The sequence below is a fragment of the Chlorocebus sabaeus genome, chromosome X (assembly GCF_047675955.1).
Source record: "Chlorocebus sabaeus isolate Y175 chromosome X, mChlSab1.0.hap1, whole genome shotgun sequence".
Lineage (NCBI taxonomy): Eukaryota > Metazoa > Chordata > Mammalia > Primates > Cercopithecidae > Chlorocebus > Chlorocebus sabaeus.
Window position 1 is genome coordinate 47,706,725 of NC_132933.1, and position 21,188 is coordinate 47,727,912.

Consider the following 21,188-nt stretch of genomic DNA (forward strand, 5'->3'; position numbering starts at 1 on the left):
CCCTTCCCCCTTGCGCTTCCCAGGTGAGGCAATGCCTCGCCCTGCTTCAGCTCTCGCTGGTCTGGCTGCAGCAGCTGACCAGCACCGATCGTCTGGCACTCCCCAGTGAGATGAACCCAGTACCTCAGTTGAAAATGCAGAAATCACCGGTCTTCTGTGTCGCTCGCGCTGGGAGTTGGAGACTGGAGCTGTTCCTATTCGGCCATCTTGCTCCGCCCCCTCTGGTCTTGAACTCTTGACCTCAGGTGATCCACCTGCCTTGGCCTCCCAAAGTGCTAGGATTACAGGCACGCACCACTGTGCCTGGCCCATGATGTAAATTTTTAAAGAATATTGTTGATGTTTTAATGTTTCATTTTCAAGATGTATAAGGAAGTCCTTTGTCTTTTACGCTACTGTTGGGGCTCAGAACATGATACCACAAAATATGACACCTTGGCATACTCAGTACTTTGAACTGAAGGAAACTAGAAAGGCCTCAGAAACAAGGTCTTTCTGATCTTCTTACATTCTCCTGTCTCCTCCTCCTCATTCTCCCACAAAGCAAGTCATGGAACCCAGAATTCCTCTTCTCCAAAGAGGGTCATGAAAACTAGAAACCCTCTCCCCAAAAGCAAGCCATTAAACCTAGAAAGGTAACTCTCTCCCTGCTCCCCTTTTCCTTGAAGACCTTCATTCCAGAGGGGTCATGTCTCATACTGAGGAAGAAGGAATGCTACACAGAGAGATCAACCGGTCTCTGAACAGATAGGCCTTGCTGGATCCCCGCACTCAATCTATTACCATTAGGTCATACTCTTTTGTCTAATCACATTTCTACATGGCTATACATTCTTTATTGAACCTAAGTATATGGGCAGCTTCCTCTAGGTTTGGGGGTCCTCATTTCTGAAGGCTCCTGTGTCATGTACAATTTTGATTAAATAAATTTGTCATGCTTGTCTCTTGTTAACCTATCTTTTGTTATAGGAGTCTTGCCTGTTACCCTTATGATTGGTGAGGAAAGGTATCACACTTTTGTACCTTTACACTATAACTCATAATAATTTAGTAGACTCTACTTTTATAAACTGAAATGAAATATTTATAAATGGTATTTTATTCTCCTTGTTGAGCCCTTCAGAATTCAGAAACTCTTATTGAATATTTTTATTTTCCTAGCAATGTAGTGATTTGCATAGTTGCAGTAAGAATTTATTCTCCTTTTATTGGAGAATAATTGGAAACATCTGTTGTAGAACCAAGGACTTGCCTAGGATGGTATAGGTGAAAATTATGCTTGTTCAATTAGATATGAACAGATACTTTTAAAGCACCAAAGCTGACTTTATAAAGCCAATGCTTACAAAGTAAACTTGGGAAAACTGGAATGGTACCTGGCTTCCAGGGTTCTCAGACTTACAGATGAGTAAGGAAGGTCGCTTTCTGGCAAGTCAAGGACTTTAGGATGTTTTGAAAACCTTAAAAAGAAAGAAATTCTGGCCAGGTGTGGTGATTCACGCCTATAATCCCAACACTTTGGGAGGACGAGGCAGGCGGACCATGAGGTCAGGAGATCTAGACCATCCTGGCTAACATGGTGAAACCGTGTCACTACTAAAAATAGAAAAAATTAACCAGGCATGGTGGCGGGTGCCTGTAGTCCCAGTTACTTGGGAGGCTGAGGAGGAGAATCGCTTGAACCTGGGAGGTGGAGGTTGCAGTGAGCTGAGATCATACCACTGCACTCCAGCCTGGGTGACAGAGTGAGACTCTGTCTCAAAAAAAAAAAGAAAAAAAGAAAAAAGAAAGAAAGAAATTCACCCATATTTGTAGGTACTATTGGCAAAATCCTTGTTTCCTAGTCTCAGGTCCACACGTAATAAGGAGCTTTTAAAAGTCCAATCTGAGATTCTTTATGAAAACGTCCATCAAAATAAACTTAAGAAGGTTCATATGGCAAATTAGCACACTTGCTGCACCTTCATAAATAATTAGATCCAGTCTAATGATATGTTTTATTTTTTGATCAAGATAATTTTCAGGCTTTTTTGATCAAAAAGTAGGGGAATTTTAGTAAAAATTGATGTTTCTGTGGGAAATGATACATCATCTCTAGTGTATCCTTTAGGCCTGATTTAAGCAAAATCATTGTTCTGTTCATTGTTCATTGTTCCTTGTCTGAATTATTTTGCAACTCCTTGTAAGTTGAAGGTAACTGATACATAAATTCTACTCTGTCTGTTGGACATTTGGCTCCTCCACTTCACCTTGGAAAAACCAGTTTTGTCTCCATTTGTCAATGTTCCTCTACTCCATACAAATTTTAACTCTTTTGAATTTTATTTTGAACCAGTTATAATATCGGCCTGGTTCCCTCATACCATATGAATAAAATAAATCTTTAATCAATTTTTGTGTCTGTATGAAAGTCATGATTTTACCTTGTTCTGAAAATAAACTTTCAACAGGATATTTAATTCCTGGTTATCTTTCTAAATTTAGATCATAGAGTTAATTATGTTCCCCCTAGTATGGAACTTTATGATTTAACAAAAAGTATTTACAAAAGAAGTGCTTGATCTGCCATGACATATAACTTGGATTATAACTTAAGTACAGCCTCAAGTGTCATTATAGTGTCATAGCTTGTTGTTCTTGCATCTTTCATTATGATTCCATATAGTAAACAAGTCTAGGGGATTAGAAGCTGTGAAGAGTAATTAAGAAATGACTTTGCCTATCACATGATAGTATAAAACAAGAGAAGAACTTTTCTGCAAGCCATTCCTTGACATATTTGGAGGCTGTAATCCATCCCCTAACCAAATAGTACCTTGCCTTTTTCACTTATGCACCATTTTTTCTTGATTGTGCATACATATTTTAAAACTAATGCTTCACCTTGTTATAGAAAATTATAATATGTTTTAGTTCTATGCAATATAAATTGGCCTTTGTTACTCGCTAGTTTGCCAAAGACAGACAAGAGAGTTGTTGCTCTCTGATAAGACCTGGTATCTCCTTAGGACTCTCCACAGGGATTGGGTGGGGGTTGCAATTTCAACTATCAGAGGCTTTTGATCTTAAACTTTGGCTATTACCCTATTGACTCCTAGTATCAACTATTCAGAAGTCAGGAAAAGACAAAAAAAAAATCAGTTGCAATAGACTTATAATCTAAAGAACAGCTATGAGCTCCAGGTCTTCTATAAAATGCAAGGTGAGTGTGTACATTTTCCATTAAATGTACGGTTCATCTGAGTAGAAGAGTGATTTACAGAGGCTAGGAAGGGTAATGGGGGTTGTGGGGGATGGGGATGGTTAATGGATACAAAAAGTAGTTAGAAAGAATAAATAAGGCCTAGTATTTGATAACACAACAGGGTGATTACAAGTAAAAATAATTTATTGTACAGTTAAAATGACTAAATGAGTATAACTGGATTGTTTGTAACACAAAGGAAAAATGCTTGAGGGGATGAATACCCCATTTTCGATGATTTGATTATTAGTCATTGCATGCCTGTATCAAAACATCTCATGTACCCCACAATATATACACCTACTATGTACTCACAAGACTTTTTAAAAAGTTTATTGCTCATGTGTTACTCATATGTTATGTCAGTACTGAATCTTACAGACTAATATTTATGTATTGTTTATGTTTTTTCTCTTTTTTAATTATTCACCTGTATTCCCTATACATTTACCAACATCTCTTGGTTTTAGTTTCTAGGCACAGGATAATGTAACCATACTTTTTATATCAGGCAAAGAATTGGGCCTTCAGGAGGTGACATAAACTCCCTATTGGCACTTAACTACAAATGGGCAGGGGATACAGCTTTCTTCTCAGGAAATGTTCTTCTGGAATAACTTCACTTCATTAATGGGCTAATATGTGGTAGAATTTGACTATACTGCAATCTCCATCAGAACGTTATTTAACTTCCATTTAATCTTTTTTTAGAGTATACATACTAGGGATAATTTTGGCCCCCTAGGGTACATTTGGTAATGTCTGGAGCCATTTTTGGTTGTGACAACTGGTGGGAAATGCTACTGACATTTAGCTGGTAAAGGCCAATGGTGTACTACTAAACAGCACAGGACAGCCCCTTCTTCCACCAAAAAAATCTTTCAGATTCTGAATGTTTAGTACTGAGATTGAGAGACCTTGGCTTAGTGTGTCAACAATGCTGTTTGCCTGCCATTGAACTGCTTCATTTCAAATAAGGATCACCAGGAAAAACAATTACTTTCTGACTTTTGTAAAATCAGATTGTTAAAGTTGTCTGCAACTTAATGCAAGTATTTATCTTTGTTTGTTCTATACAGTCTGGTGATTAGGAGTAGAGGAAATTACAGAAGTTTAAGTAACACAGAATGAGCAAAGTAGTGTGAGCTTTAGAATGTGCAGTATAGAGACTTATTGAATAAAATAATCAAGTTAAAGAAACCTGCACGTTATGCACATGTACCCTACAACTTAAAGTATAATAATAAATAAAAAAAAAAAAGAAAAAAAAAAAGAAGTTTTACTTGTCCTATGAGATCCAGTGCTTACATTTCATGCAAAGAGGGTCAATTTCTCAGCAACTGCTAGAACAGGTGACATTTTCTTTGATCTGACAAAAACAAGAATAATAACAACCACAAGAGACACTTGAAACTTTAAAAATTTGGAGGTTTACTTCACATAGCAAACAGCAGAAAATAATGAAATTACTATGTATCTTGTTAAATATAACTTAAGAAGAAATTTCATGTCATACTTGATGATTTAGTAAATAAATATGTCATCACTAAAGCATTATGATTTAGTATACCTGTTTCTCTGATATATTAGCACTAGTTGAGGAAAACGAAAGTACTATGTAATTATTATTGAGTTTTGACAAGGTGTCATGTAGTTACACATTCAGTTGTTACTGTGTAATTATTGAGGAAAACATTTATCTAACACTTTTGTGCCTTGGGAAGCAGCCCCTGCAATGTAGTATCAAGCAAAAATCTAATGGTAAAACCAATTTCCCAATATTTAGCAGTAACCTTTAGCAGGTTCCTTTAGAGACATAGATATTTAAGTGACAGAGATTCCCCTTTGCCAAAGGGGGATCATCAGGTACAAGAGAATACTTTTTTCCTACATTACTTTAGTTAGCCCCATCTTGCTTTCCTGTGTACGGTCCCTAAGTAGATTCTATTGAGTCTGATGCCATCAAGGAAAAGATAAGTTTTCTGTGGTCTCTTCACAATCAGCTCAGTCCACATAGGGAGACTGAAAAGCTTTCCTGCCTTTCAGCTAACCAATCAAGAGAAATTGTGTCTAGAAAAATATTTATCATTACCAACAGACTGCATCAAACTACGATGAGATGGAAGCTACTGTGAATGAGCTCTAGTCTTTCCTGTGATGTTTCAGTGATCTTAAGTGAGCTCATTACTTTCTACCAGTGGAAGAGGTACCCAACTGGACACAATTTTTATTTTAAAAATGGTTTTAGAAGCCTTATGCTGTGCTCGCTTTGATAGCACATATACTAAAATTGGTACAATACAGAGAAGATTACCATGGCCCCTGCACAAGGATGTCACGCAAATTCATTAAGTGTTCCATATTTTTAGCTAGACTAATAAAGAAGAAAAGAGAGAATAATCAAACAGACACAATAAAAAATGAATAAGTGGACATCACCACTGACCCACAGAAATATAAACAACCATCAGATAATACTATAAACAGATCTATGCAAATAAAGTAGAAAATCTAAAGAAAACAGGTAATTCCTGGACACATACACCCTCCCATGTAGGGACATGGATACAGCTGGAAACCATCATTCTTAGCAAACTATCACAAGAACAGAAAACCAAACACCGCATGTTCTCACTCATAGGTGGGAACTGAACAATGAGATCACTTGGACTTGGGAAGGGGAACATCACACACCGGGGCCTATCATGGGGAGGGGGGAGGGGGGAGGGATTGCACTGGGAGTTATACCTGATGTAAATGACGAGTTGATGGGTGCTGACGAGTTGATGGCTGCAGCACACCAACATGGCACAAGTATACGTATGTAACAAACCTGCACGTTATGCACATGTACCCTAGAACTCAAAGTATAATAATAAAAAATTAAAAAAATTAAAAAAAATTAAAAAAAAAAAGAAAACTGGAAAAAAAAAAGAAAAAAAAAAAAAAAAAAAGACTGAACCAGGAAGAGGTTGAATCCCTCAATAGACCAATAATAAGTTCCAAAATTAAGGCAATCATAAATAGCTTACCAACCAAAGAAAGTGCAAGACCAGTTGGATTTACAGCTGAATTCTACCAGAAATATAAAAAGGAGTTGGTACCATGTTTTCTGAAACTATTCCAAATAATTGAAAAAGAAGGACCCCTCTCTAACTCTTTATATGAGGCCAGCATCATCCTGATACCAAAACCTGGCAGAGATACAACAAAAAAAGAAAACTTCAGGCCAATATCCCTGATGAATATTGATGCAAAAATTCTCAATAAAATGCGGCAAACCAAATCCAGCAGCACATCATGCAACTTATCCACCACGATCAAGTTGGCTTCATTCCCAGGATGCAAGTCTTGTTCAACATATGCAAATCAATAAATATAATTCATCACATAAATAGATCTGAAGACAAAAACCACATGATTATCTCAATAGATGCAGAAAAGGCCTTCAATAAAATTGAACATCCCTTCATGTCAAAAACTCTCAGTAAACTAGGTATTGAAGGAACATACCTCAAAATCATAAGAGCCATTTATGACAAACCCACAGCCAATATTATATTGAATGGGCAAATGCTGGAAGCATTCCCCTTGAAAACTGGCACAAGACAAAGATGCTCTCTCTCACCACTCCTATTCAACATAGTATTGGAAGTTCCGGCCAGGGCAACCAGGCAAGAGAAATAAATAAAGGGTATTCATATAGGAAGGGGGGAAATCAAAATGTCTTTGTTTGCAGGTGACATGATCCTATATCTAGAAAACACCATCATCTCAGCCCCAAAGCTTCTTAAGCTGATAAGCAACTTCAGCAAATTCTCAGGATACAAAATCAATGTGCAGAAGTCACAAGCATTCCCATACACCAACAACAGGCAAGCAGAGAGCCAAATCATGAATGAACCCACATTCACAATTGCTACAAAAAGAATAAAATACCTAGGAATACAGCTAACAAGGGAAGTGAAGTTCGTTTTCAAGGAGAACTACAAACCACTGCTCAAGGGAACCAGAGAGGATACAAACAAATGAAAAAATGTTCCATGCTCATGGAAAGGAAGAACCAATATCATGAAAATGACCATACTGCCCAAAGTAATTTATAGATTCAATGTTATTCCCATTAAACTACCATTGAAATTCTTCACAGAATTAAAAAAAAAAAAAACTATTTCAAATTTTTTATGGAACCAAAAAGAGCCCATATAGCCATGACAATCCTAAGCAAAAGGAACAATGCTGGAGGCATCATGCTACCAGACATTTTTTTTTTTTTTTTTTTTTTGAGACGGAGTCTCGCTCTGTCACCCAGGCTGGAGGGCAGTGGCCGGATCTCAGCTCACTGCAAGCTCCGCCTCCCGGGTTCACGCCATTCTCCTGCCTCAGCCTCCCGAGTAGCTGGGACTACAGGCGCCCGCATGCTACCAGACTTTATACTAAACTGTAAGGCTACAATAACCAAAACAGCATGTTAATGGTACAAAAACAGACACAGACCAATGGAACAGAATAGAGAACTCAGAAATAAGATTGCACATCTACAACCATCTGATCTTTGACAAATGTCACAAAAAGAAGCAATGGGGAAATAATCCCTCATTTAATAAATGGTGTGGGAGAACTGGCTATCCATTTGCTCAAAATTGAGACTGGACTCCTTCCTCATACTTTATTAAAAAATTAACTCAAGATGGATTAAAGACTTAAATGTAAAAGTCAAAACTATAAAAACCCTAGAAGAAAATCTATGCGATAACATTCAGGAAATAGACATGGGCAAAGATGTCATGATGAAATAACCATAAGCAATTGCAATAAAAGCAAAAATTGATAAATGGGATCTAATTAAACTAATAAGTTCTGCACAGAAAAAGAAACTATCATTAGAACGAACAGGCAACCTACAGAGTGGGAGAAATTTTTTCAATTTATCCATTTGACAAAGGTCTAATATCCAGAATCTACAAGGAACTCAAATTTATGAGGTAAAAACAAACGACCCCATTAAAAAACAGGCAAAGAACATGAACAGACACTTCTGAAAAGAAGACATTCATGCAGTCAATAAACATATGAAAAAAAAGATCAATATCACTGATTGTTAGAGAAATACAAATCACAACCACAATGAGATACCATCTTATACCTGTCAGAATGGCCATTATTAAAAAGTCAAGAAACAACAGATGCTGGCGAGGTTGCAGAGAAAGAGGAACACTTTTACACTGTTGGTGGTAATGTAAATTAGTTCCACCATTGTGGAAGATGGTGTGGCAATTCCTCAAAGATCTAGAACGAGAAATACCATTTGACCCAGCAATCCCATTAGTGGGTAGATACCCAAAGAAATATAAATGATTCTATACAAAGATACGTGCATGTGTATGTTTATTGCAGCACTATTCACAATAGCAAAGACATGAAGTCAACCCAAATGTCCATCAATGGTAGACTGGATAAAGAAAATGTAGTACATATATACCGTGGAATACTATGCAGTCACAAAAAGTAATGAGATCATGTCCTTTGCAGGGACATGGATGAAGCTGGAAGCCATAATTCTCAGCAAACTAATGCAGGAACAGAAAACCAAACACCAAATGTTCTCATTTATAAGTAACAGCAGAACAATGAGTACACATGGACACAGGGAGGCAAAAAACACACTGGGGCCTGTCAGCGGGTGGGGTGGGGGGAGGGAGAGTATTAGGAAAAATAGCTAATGCATGTTGGGCTTAATAACTAGGTGATGGGTTGATAGGTCCAGCAAACCATCATGGCACACGTTTACCTATGTTACAAACTTTCGCATACTGCATATGTACCCCAGAACTGAAACTAAAACTAAAAATAAAGCCTTATGCTTCTGGGAAGATAGAGTTACTATAATTTATCCTATTTTGTCCCACGAGGTACAACTAAGCTATCTGGATATTATGTATAAAGCAAACATAAGATGATGCTGATAAACAGGAATAAGAAGGCAGACGGGCTAAGGACTACAGGACACAAGGAATGACACAGTGGTTAGGTCCCTGGGTCTTCTTTGTGTCTCATATAAACCAGAGTTGTTGCTGAATAAGCCAGAAACCCAGAAATGGCAATAGTCACAGACATAAAAAGCCCAACAAAGACCTGCTCTTCCTATCTAAAAGGCTAAAAAAGGGGAAGCCTAGAAAGATAGAAAGCTTTTGGACAATAATTATTATAGTCCAACCAAACATCACAGAAAAAAAATATGGTACCACCCCTGCCCATGCCAGCAAAGGATAATTGGAGAGCCTAGACATTCACTCTTAGGATGCTGTAACAAGTTGTCTAGCACGCCATTGGGATGGTATCAGAGATGGCCAAATAGAAAGCTAAGACTTTAATCCCCGCTTGTTGTTAATGAGAATCACATTCTTCTTGCCCTTTTGCAGTATCTGTGTGAGACACCATGTGAGAAGTCTGGACTTCTACCCTGACTCAGCTGTAATGAGACATCCCTCTACTCCCCACAGGGGTTCTGTCGGAGGAGGCCTTTCACAATTGCCAAGTAATAATAAAGCCACCTCCACTAAGGTATCAGTGGAGACCATGGAAGAACCTGGAACTCTCACCTATGTAGAAGTAGTTAGGAGACTCTCACTTTAGGTGTCAGTGAAAGCTGAATAAGGAACCTGGGCTTCTACCTTCACCTAGTAACAATGAACTAATTCCCCTATTTTCCCTGATGGAGCAGTATTAGAGAAAGCCAGCTAAAATAGAAGGTTTAAATAAGAACATAGTACAAAACGTCTAGGTTTAAATTGGAAGCTAGTAGTTATTCCGAAAATAGGAAAATCTCAAAATAAATGAACAAAGGTAATGGATACCAACACCAAGATGACAGAGATATTAAAATTATGTGGCAATTATTTAAACAGTGGTAATAAAAAACTTCAGCAAACAATTATGAAGACACATGAATCAAGTTTAAAAATAGGAAGCCTCAGTATAGTAATAGAAAGTCCCAGCAAAGAATTAGAAATATAAAGAACCAAATGAAAATTCCAGAATTAAAAAGTACAATAATTGAAATAGAAAGCTCAATAGATGGGCTCAAAAACAGAATGGAGGGGAAAGATGAAATAAACCATTGAATTGAAAATAGAATAGTAATTACTCATTCTGGACAGTAGAGAGAAAATAGACTAGAAAAAAAAAAATGGATAGTCTAGGACCTATGTGACTACAATAAAAGATTTAACATTCAAGACATTGGAGTCCTGGGGAGAAAAGGAAAAGATGTTGGTACTCAAATAAATAATGCCTAAAAGTATTCCATATATGGTATAAATATAAACCTACAGATTTAAAAAGTTGGGTGAACCTCTAACAGGGTAAACATAAAGAAATCCATACTAAGACACAATATGTTTAAACTTCCAGAAACTAAACACAAAGACAAATTTTTGAAAGCAGACAGAGCAAAATGACCCCTTATCAACAGCTGAAAATCACTGCTCTTAGTCAATACACTGTTGGAAGTTCTAGCCAGTGCAATAAAGCAAAACAATAGAATAAAAGACATGCAAACTGGAGAGAAAGAAATAAAACTGCCCCTATTTCCAGATGACATGATGTCTATGTTGAAAATCCTAGGGAATCTATAAAAAAATAAAAAAAAAAAAAACAACTCCTAGAACTAATAAGAGAGTTTAGCAATGTTTCAGGATATAATATAAGCATACAAGAATCAACTGTATTTCTATAAACTAAGAAATCAATTCATAGACACTAATTAAAAATATAAAAACCAGCCAGGTATGGTGGTTCATGCATTTGATCCTAACCCTTTGGGAGGCCTAGGCCGGTGGATCACCTGAGGTCAGGAGTTTGAGACCAGCCTGGCCCACCTGGTGAAACACCATCTCTACTAAAAATACAAAAATTACCGGGTCGTGGTGGTGGGTGCCTGTAATCCCAGCTACTCAGGAGGCTGAGGCAGGAGGATTGCTTGAACCCGGGAGGCGGAGGTTGCAGTGAACCAAGATTGCACCATTGCACTCCAGCCTGGGTGAAAGAGCAAAAACTCTCTCTCAAATAAATAAATAAATAAATGAATAAATAAATATATTTTTTATATATATAGTATATATGTATGGGTATATATATTATATATATATATAATATATATACACACACACACCCAAAAATATTTTAAATATAGTGTCATTTAGAATCATTGAAAAAATAAAGTACTTAGGTGTAAATTAACAAAACATGTGCTGGACTTGTATGCCAAAAATATGGAACACTGAATAAATGAATCAAAAAGGATCTAAATAACTAGAGAGACACAGTGTGTTTGTGAATTGGAAGACTCATCATAGTAAAGATGTCAATTTACTCCAAATTGTTATAAAGGTTTAATGCATTACTATTAACATTCCAGTTAGTTTTTTTTTTTTAGATATAGACAAGATTACACTAAATTTATATGAAAAGTCAAAGAACTTAGAATAGCTAAAACAATATTGCGAAAAAAAGGTAGGAAAAATCATTCCATTTGATTTCAAGATTTATTATATAGCTATAGTCATCAAGACTGTGTGCTCTGGTGGAGATATATATATATATGTGTGTGTGTGTGTGTGTGTGTGTGTGTGAACAGGAAACACAAAAATAGAGTCACACAAATATTGCCAGCTGATTTTTTTACAAAAATATAAAAGTACTTCAATGGAGGAAAGATAGGCTTTTCAACAAATGGTGCTAGAAAAACTGGACATCCATAGGCAAAAAATAATGAACCCTGAACTAAGTCTCACAAGTTATACAATAAAAATTATTCAAAATGGATTGAGGACTCAAATGTAAAATGTAACACTGTAAAAGTTTTAGAAAAATATACAAATTTAACATTCTCAAAATAACATAATTACAGAAATGGAGAGAAGTTTAGTGGTTACCAGGAGTTAAATAGGGGATAGTGGTGGGAGGGAAATGGGTGTTACTATAAAAGTGCAACATGAAGGATTTCTGTCAGGATAGAACTGTTCTGTGTTATACTGTATCAATGTTAGTATCTTGGTTGTCAGATTGCGCTGTAGCTCTAGAAGAGTTTACCACTGGGGAAAACTGGGTAAAGAGTATATGGGATTTTCTGAATTATCTATTACACCTGCATGGGATTGTAAAATGGTCATCTCAACATTTAAAAATTAATTAGAAAAATTGCTTTGGGTGGAAAAAGGAGAGAAGAGTGCAGCAAGACCAGGACAATGTGATGCTTGAGTTTATCTTCTAAGAAATGAAATCTCAGGTATTTGACTATGGGGTACCAGGGTGAAATTGTGGGTGCGACAAGCCAGGATTTTCTATACATAAGTAATATAAAATATTGACCCCTTTCACATACTTTGGGGACATGAAGCACATGTGCAGAAGACAGAGAAAACTTGAACCAATGAATCCCAGAAAGCGTACTGAATGAGAAATAATCAACGTGGGAAATCTTTTATTGCTTTTTTGTACAAGGTTAAGAAACACCCACCCTGCTTTTTACTCTAACTTATTTTGGAATCCACATAATTCACAAAAATAAGTAATCTTATTTTTATTTAAATATTGTTGAAAACATGGTAAAGATCACAAAGAGATCAACTAATTTTGAGCTGCAGCTTGCTATTAAAATAATGTTAGATAATTTTAAAATGATTTGAAATGAATTATAAAGCTAAGTGGGTTTTTTATTAGTTTTTGAGTTGGGGAAAGTAAAAATTTCTGTATTTTGTGCTTCATGTTTGCTCAAAACAGCAAAAAAAACCAAAAAAACAAAAAAACAAAAAAACAAAAACCCGTTTTGAAAAACCATTAAAAGGACAAAAAAAAAAAAAAAAAAAAAAAAAAAAAAATCCAGTTCAATAAACACATACCCAGCTCGTGAATTAATATTTTATTTCAGTCACTCAGTAAACAATTTACAGTGAAATTTAATCTCTTTTAATCTGTCAAAATGAAATAAAACATCTTGTTATTTGTCTTTTTCAGAAAAACAAGTAATGTTAAATAATATTATCGTGAATATAGTTTTCAAAAGGTCAAGTGTTTTAAAATTCCATCCATAAAAATGTAACAGGTTTTCTCTTGTAGGTTGGCTTTTCGTTTTCCCAAATGATAGGAGGAAAAACTGTACAATATGATGCTTTGTTAAGGTGGCTTAAATTACACACACACAGACACACACACACACACTCACATACACATAAAATAAAGGCTCATAAAATTTCCTTTTATGTAAGGCTGAGCTCCTTGGGCTATAACTATTCAAGACAAGGGTGAACGTATGAAAATCCACTATGCTTGATGACTTGACTGATTATTTATCAACTACGGTTGGCCCTTGAACAATGCAGGGGTTAGGACTGCTAATCCCCACCGCCCCCCCCCCCCCTCCACACACACGCAGGTAGATATCCACATATAATTTGATTCACCCAAAACTTACTTCTAATAGCCTACTGTTGACTGGTCCCTTATCAGTAGCATACATAATCAGTTAGCACATATTTTATATGCTACATGCATTATATACTGTATTCTGATAATTTAAGCTACAGAAAAAATGTTATTAAGAAAATCATAAGAAAGAGAACATGTATTCTCTTGTTCATCATTTCCTTGATTAGCTCTCTCATAAATCCTGTGAAGTCATGCACAATATCTGGACACAGTTTTCTCTAGCAGAAGTTTATTGGCTTGGGCTTGATTGTTTTCATGGTTTTTTTCTATAACAAAGACAGCATCTTTAATGGTGTGATCCTTCCAGATTTCCCTGACACTCTCTCTGTTGAGGAGGTTTTCTTCCATAGCATTGACAATCTTTTCCACAGAGTATTGTATGTAATGAGCCTTAAAGGTTGTTATGACCCTCTGATCCAGAGGCTAGATTAGAGATATTCTGTTTTGGAGAAAGTAGACCACTATGATGCCAGTGGTGTTGAACTCACAGGGGCATCTGGTGGTCAGGGGCATTGTCCAATATCAAAAGGACTTTAAAAGGCAGTCTCTTACTGACAAGGTGCTTCTTGACTTCAGCATTGATGGAGCCAATCCAGAAAAAGGATTTTCATTGATTGTCCAGGTCTTTTTGTTGTACAATCAACAGACTGGCAACTGGTATTTATCTTTTCCTTTCAAGGCTCAGGGGTTACCAGTTTTATAAATAGGAGCAATCCTATCATAAACCTGACTGCATTTACACAAAAGAGTAGAATTCGCCTGTCTCTTCCTGCCTTTAATCCTGGTGCTTGCCTCTCTTCCTTACCAACAAATGTTCTTTGTGGCATTTTTCCCCAGAATATGGCACTTTCACTTGCATTAAAAACCTGTTGAGGAAGATATCCTTTCTCCTCAATGATTTTCTTAATGGCATCTGGAAACTTGTGCTGCCTCTTGGTTGTCAAAAGCTGCTTCTCCTGTTATCTTGACATTTTTAAAGCCAAACCTCTTTCTAAAATTATCAAACCATCCTTCGCTGGCATTAAATTCTTCAACTTTGTATGCTTCCTATTAAGTTGTCATATATTGACTTGACTTGCTTAAATCGTGTTAGAGTTTATAGGTATGCCTTTCTTAGAGCAATCCTGCACTTACCTAAAAGCTTTAGAAAGGTATTTTTCAAAAAGTGCAACATTTTTGCATCTGGCTGTGGAACTGCAGCAATGGCTTCACAAATTTTCTTTTCTCTCTTTTTTTTTACAATAATCTTCAAGCTGAATTATTTTACCTTCAAACGGCAGGCAACTGCAGCTGCAGACCTCAATCTATGGTACATAACAAGCAATTCAGCTTTTGCCTGTCATGTCAAGACTTTTTTCTGCTTCTTGGGGACACTTCCAGCATCACTCGTGGCAATTTATATGGGTTCTCATGGTATTATCTAAAGCTTATGGTATTGCACTAAAATCAATGAAAACTACATGAATAACACCAGAGATCCCTTTTTTTCTGTGATACTCAATTTACGGGAGAGAGGAATTGCTCACATGAAGATGATTAGCAGCACACAGCATTTTAAGTGGTACTAGCAATACCTGAGCTCACTGCAATAACAGGAGGTAGCTGCAAAATTATTACAGTAGTATAGTACACACTACAGTTAATTTTATGCAGTTATAATTTGATACTGCATCTTTACATTTGTTTACATTTCTCTCAACTGGGAATGGCACCATGTATGGTCTGTGTTTGTGTAAGTTTTGATAAATTTAAACTTTTTTTGATACAGGGTCTTTAACTTTTCATAATATACTTTTGTATATTTGTGTAAACGATAAAGTAGACTAGGATGTACATACATTTTGTGCATTCATGACATAACTTTTTCTTATTGTTTTGATATTTCTAGGTTAAGCAATTCATCTCCTAGTTTTTACAAATTGTCACAAATCTCCAAAAATTTTCTGATGTATTTGTGGAGAAAACTCACATGTAAGTGAACCAACAGAGTTCAAACACATGTTGTTTAAGGGTCAATTGTATAGGTAAGTATCATATAGAGAATCCCCTTTACCATTTTTGAGAGATGTGATAGGCTAATTGTTAAAACCTATGAATATCCTGTTACCTATTTCTATGTAATAAAATACCCTAAAACATAGTGACTTAAAATAATCAACATTTATTACTTCAGTTTCTGTTTGTCAGATATTTGTGTATGGCTAGCTGGTTCTGTTCAGTATCTCTTAGGAGGCTGAAGTCTTAACTAGGTCTTCAGGATCCACTTCAAGATGACTCACTTACATGGCTGTTAGCAGGAAGCCTCAGTTTCTCACCATGGTAGACTTCTCCATAGGATACCTAAATGTCCTCATGACATGGCTATAGATTTCCCTCAGCTTGAACAACCTAAGAGAGAGCTGGTGAGGAGGAAGACACGGTACCTTTTATGATCGAATCGCCAAGGTGACACACACCTGCCTTTGCTTTACTCTACTTGTTAGAAGTGCATTAAGATCAGCCCATACTCTAAGAGAGGGGAACTAGTCTCCACCTCTTGAGGGGAGGAGTTTCAAATAATGTGTGCATATTTTTCAAAAGCACTACGATGTTTATTCTGGGCATCTTTCCTTGTATCAGTTGATGATACTCACATTAGTCACACATCCAATAAGAGATCAGGTACACAAAACGCAAGCCATATAACATAAAGGTCAGTGTAAAAATCTAAGATTTTGCAAAGGGAGATTCTGAGAGTTCTGTCTAAGATGTGGAATCAGCTCATAAAGAGATGTCATGCTAACAGAGCTTTTCATATGCTATTCCCACTCACAAGCATGAGCATTCTGTACGTATCACTGGAAGAACTTCTGATGTACAGGGGAATAAAAGCATGAGAGCAGTGAAAATTCTGGCTTTGGTGGAAGATAAAGTAGGAAGAGTGTAGAAGAAAAGGAATGAGATCTAAACACTGATTGAAGATTTTGCTAAGATAGGGAAAGTTTCTGTAAGTGACAATAAAGGAGGTATGCTTTTGATTTCACAGTGTAATTAGACAACTGGCTAGTGATTTAATAATCTATTTCTATTGCTGCCCTTTTATCTGAAGTTTGTAATGGAATGAATCTAGCACAGGACTGCCAAATCTACTTTGCAGTAAAGAAGAAAACAGACTTTGAAAGTAAGTCCATATCTTTAGCGAATAAAAGAAAGAAAAGATGAAAAATATTGCATTTATTTTATGGAATACTTTTAAACTACTTTTAAAGGGAACCCTCTGCAGCAACTCCGGTGTCAACTGGGAAGTAGAAAAAGAATGCAGAATGGCTTTCAAGCTGTTCCTCTTTTGAAAGTAGTAAGCTGCTCTATGAATCAGCTGACAAAAATTAGAAACTGATAAGTATTAGACAACTATAATATTTGAGATTCTCAGACTGGCCTCCATGTATTTTTATAGTTCCCCAAATTCCTCTTGTTATTAATTTATAGTTTTATCCCATTGTGGTCAGAGAAGATTCAGAATATAATTTCAACTTTTTTGAATGTTCTAAGACTTGTTTTTTGGCTGAACATATGGTCTATCCTCGATAATGGTCTATGTGCTGCAGATAATAAATTGTGTTCTGCAGCCATTGGATGAAATGTTCTGTAAATATCCAGTAAGCTCATTTGGTTTGTAGTACAGATTAAATTCAACGTTTCTTTGTTGATTTTCTTTCTGGAAGGCCTGTCCAATGCTGACAGTGATGTGTTGAAGTCTCCAGATACTATTGCATTAGGCTGTATCTCTCTTTATCTCTAGTAATATTTGCTTTGCATATCTGGGAGTTCCAGTGTTGGGTTCATATATATTTATAATTGTTATATCCTCTTGCTGAATTGACTCCTTTATTATTATATAATGATCTTCTTCATCTCTTCTTACAATTTTTCTTGAAATCTATTATTTCTGATATAGGGATAGCTATTCCTGCTTTTTTGTTTTCCATTGACATGAAATATCTTTTTCCATCCCTTTATTTTCAGCCTCTGTGTGTTTTTATAGGTAAAGTGTGTTTCTTCTAGGCAATATATCACTGGATCTTGTTTTTTTTTTTTTTTTTTTTAATCTATCCAACCACTGAACCTCTTTTGATTGGAGAGTTTAGTCCATTTACATTCAATGTTATTAATGATAAGTAAGGATTTATTCCTGCCATTTTGTTATTTGTCTTTTTATTGTTTTGTGGTCTTCTTTTCCTTTTTTCCTTCCTTCCCATCTTCCTTTTAGTGAAGGCAATTTTCTTCAGTGATATGTTTTAATTTATTGCTTTTTATCTTTTATATATCTGTTTTATGTTGTTTTGATTTGAGGTTACCATGAGTCTCGCAAATGATATCTTATACCCTGTTATTTAAAACTGATAATAATTTAACACTGGTTGCATAAACAAACATGCAAAATGAAAATTACTAAAAACTCTACACTTTAACTTTGTCCCCCTGCTTCTTAACTTTTTAAAATTTCTATTTATATCTTATTGTACTATGTCTTGGAAAGTTGTTATAGTTATTATTTTCTATTTCTTCATCTTTTAATCTTTCTACTCAAGCTATGAGTAGTTAACATACCATAATTCCAGTGTTGTAATATTCTATGTTTTTCTGGTTACTATTAGCAGTGAGTTTTGTACCCTCAGATGATTTTTTATTGCTTATTAATGTCCTTTCCTTTCAGATTAAATAACTCTTTTTAGCATTTCTTGTAGGATAGGTCTGGTGGTGATGAAATCCCTCAGCTTTTGTTTGGGAAAGTATTTATCCTTCATGTTTGAAGGACATTTGCACTAGATATACTATTCTAGGATACAGTTTTTTTCTTTAGCACTTGAAATATATCATACCACTCTCTCCTGGCCTGTAAGATTTCCACTGAGAATCTGATTCCAGAACATATTGCAGCTCTTTTACATGTTATTTCTTTTCTCTTGCTGCTTGTAGGATCCTTTCTTCATCCTTGACCTTTGGGAGTTTGATTAACTCCCAAATGCCTTAAAGTGTCTTCTTTGGGTTCAATCTACCTGGTGTTCCATAACCTTTTTGTAACTGGATATTTATATCTTCTTCTAGGTTTGGGAAGTTCTCTGTCATTAAATCTTTGAATAAACTTTCTACCCCAATATCTCTCTCTCTTTCCTCTTTAAGGCCAAAAACTCTTAGATTTACCCTTTGAGGATATTTTCTACATCTTGCAAGCATGCTTCATTGTTTTTTATTCTTTTCCTTTGTCTCCTTTATTTATTTTCAAATAGGCTGTCTTCAAGCTCACTAAATCTTTCTTCTGCTTGATCAATTCTGCTGTTAAGAGAATGTGATGCATTCTTCAGTATGTCAATTACATTTTTCAGCTCCAGAATATTTTTTATTCTTTTTAATTACTTCAATCTCTTTGTTATGTTTATCTGATAGGACTCTGCGTTCCTTCTCTGTGTTATCTTGGATTTTGTTGAGCTTCCTCAAAATAGTTATTTTGAATTCTCTGTCTGAAAGGTCTCTATGTATGTCTCTCCTGGATTGGTCTTTGGTGCCTTATTTAGTGCATTTGTTGATCTTATGTGTTCCCAGGTGGTGTTGGTGGGGTTTTTTTGTTGTTGTTGTTGTTTTGTTTTGTTTTGTGTTTTGTTTTTTTGTTTGTTTTGTTTTTTGAGAAAGAGTCTCACTCTGTTGCCCTGGCTGGAGTACAATGGCATGATCTCAGCTCACTGCAACCTCTACCTACCAGGTTCATGTGATTCCCACGCCTCAGCCACCCAAGTAGCTGAGACTATAGGCACGTGCCACCACACCTAGCTAATTTTTGTTTTGAGACAGAGTCTTGCTCTGTCACCCAGGCAGGAGTGCAATGGTGCAATCTCAGCTCACTGCAACCTCCGCCTGCTGGGTTCAAGCAATTCTCCTGCCTCAGCCTCCCAAGTAGCTGGGACTAAAGGCACGCACCACCATGCCTGGCTAATTTTTTATTTTTTATTTTTTTTTTTGTATTTTTAGTACAGATGGGGTTTCACCATGCTGGCCAGGCCGGTCTCAAACTCCTGACCGCGTGATCTGCCTGCCTCCCAAAGTGCTGGGGCTACAGGCATGAGGCATCACACCTGGCCAATTTTTTGTATTTTTAGTACAGACAGGGTTTCACCCTGTTGGTCAGTCTGGTCTTGAACTCCTGGACTCAAGTGATCTACGTGCTTTGGTCTCCCAAAGTGCTGGGATTACAGGCATGAGCCACTGTGCCTATCCTCTGGGGGTTCTTCATGCTTGTGGATATTAGTCAGTGTCTGCGTATTAAAGAGTTATTAATTTTAGTGTTTGCAATCTTAGCTTATTTGTGCCTACCCTTCTTGAGAAGGTTTTCCAGGCATTTAAAGGATGTGGGTGTTGCAATGCAAGACTTTTGTCACTATAGTCATATCTGCTTTAGGGGGCACCCAAAGCCCAGGTATGCTGTGGCTTTTGCTGACTTGTGGAGGTATTGCTTTGGTGGTCTTGGGCATTTCCCTGGATCACCAAGCAGAAACTCTTGTTCTCTTCCCTTACTTTCCCCTAAACAAATGGAATCACTCTCTCCATGCTGAACTGTGTGTAACTGGAGGATGGGTGAGTTAATGATTTTTTTTTTTCTAACTTCTTAGTCTGTGTAGCTTTCTGTGAGAAGGATGGGTCTAATACTCTAAGGTCTGGTCAGTCAGCCACGTTATAATAACCTTACTAATCAGACTGTGATCTATTTAAGTAGATTTTAGAAAGTCAAATTTTTTTTTTATTTGGTGCTTCCAAACATGATAGATGGCCACTATAACAGGTCACTGGATTAATGATGATAGGCCAGTTTCGGTGGCTTATGCCTGTAATCCCAGCAATTTGGGAGGCCGAGGTGGGTGTATCACCTGAGGTCAAGAGTTCAAAACCAGTCTGGCCAACATGGTGAAACCCCATCTCTACTAAAAATACAAAAAAATTAGCCGAGTATGGAGGTGGGTGCCTGTAATCCCAGGTAGTCGGGAGGCTGAGGCACAAGAATCACTTGAATCGGGAGGCGGAGGTTGCAGTGAGCCAAGATCGTGCCATTGTACTTCAGCCTGGGCAACAAGGGCAAAACTCCATCTCAGCAAAAGAAGAATGATGATAATGACTATGTTGATTCAAGTCTTTTAGTATACTACTACATGCTGAACTCTCTAGTGGGAAATAGAAGCAAAGTAAGACATACCTCTCAAGTCTAAGAAAATATAGCTCTGAGTAAGGTACATGTTCACAATATCAAGGTACAGATGGATGAGAAAACACAAAATTGGTCACTAAATTATCTGAGACATCCCAAAGAGAGGAATTCCCTTAGAAATAATGTTATGAAAGTTAAACAGAACACTTATACTTCCCACACAGAGACAAACTCTGTGTGTCTAGGTAGTAGACACACAGAGTTTGATATTCCAACTGATGG

The 21,188-nt window shown here is 36.6% G+C and overlaps 1 protein-coding gene and 1 non-coding gene across 2 annotated transcripts in view; one reads left to right on the forward strand and one right to left on the reverse strand.

Annotated features, from left to right (window-relative positions):
* The window catches only part of IL1RAPL2 (interleukin 1 receptor accessory protein like 2), a 1,280,701-nt gene that overhangs the window by 97,958 nt on the left and 1,161,555 nt on the right, over positions 1-21,188 (reverse strand). The gene's annotated exons all lie outside the window — the stretch shown is intronic.
* LOC119621049 (U6 spliceosomal RNA) lies at positions 5,505-5,611 on the forward strand. Its single transcript, XR_005237575.1, has one exon. It is a non-coding gene; the product is annotated as a U6 spliceosomal RNA (small nuclear RNA).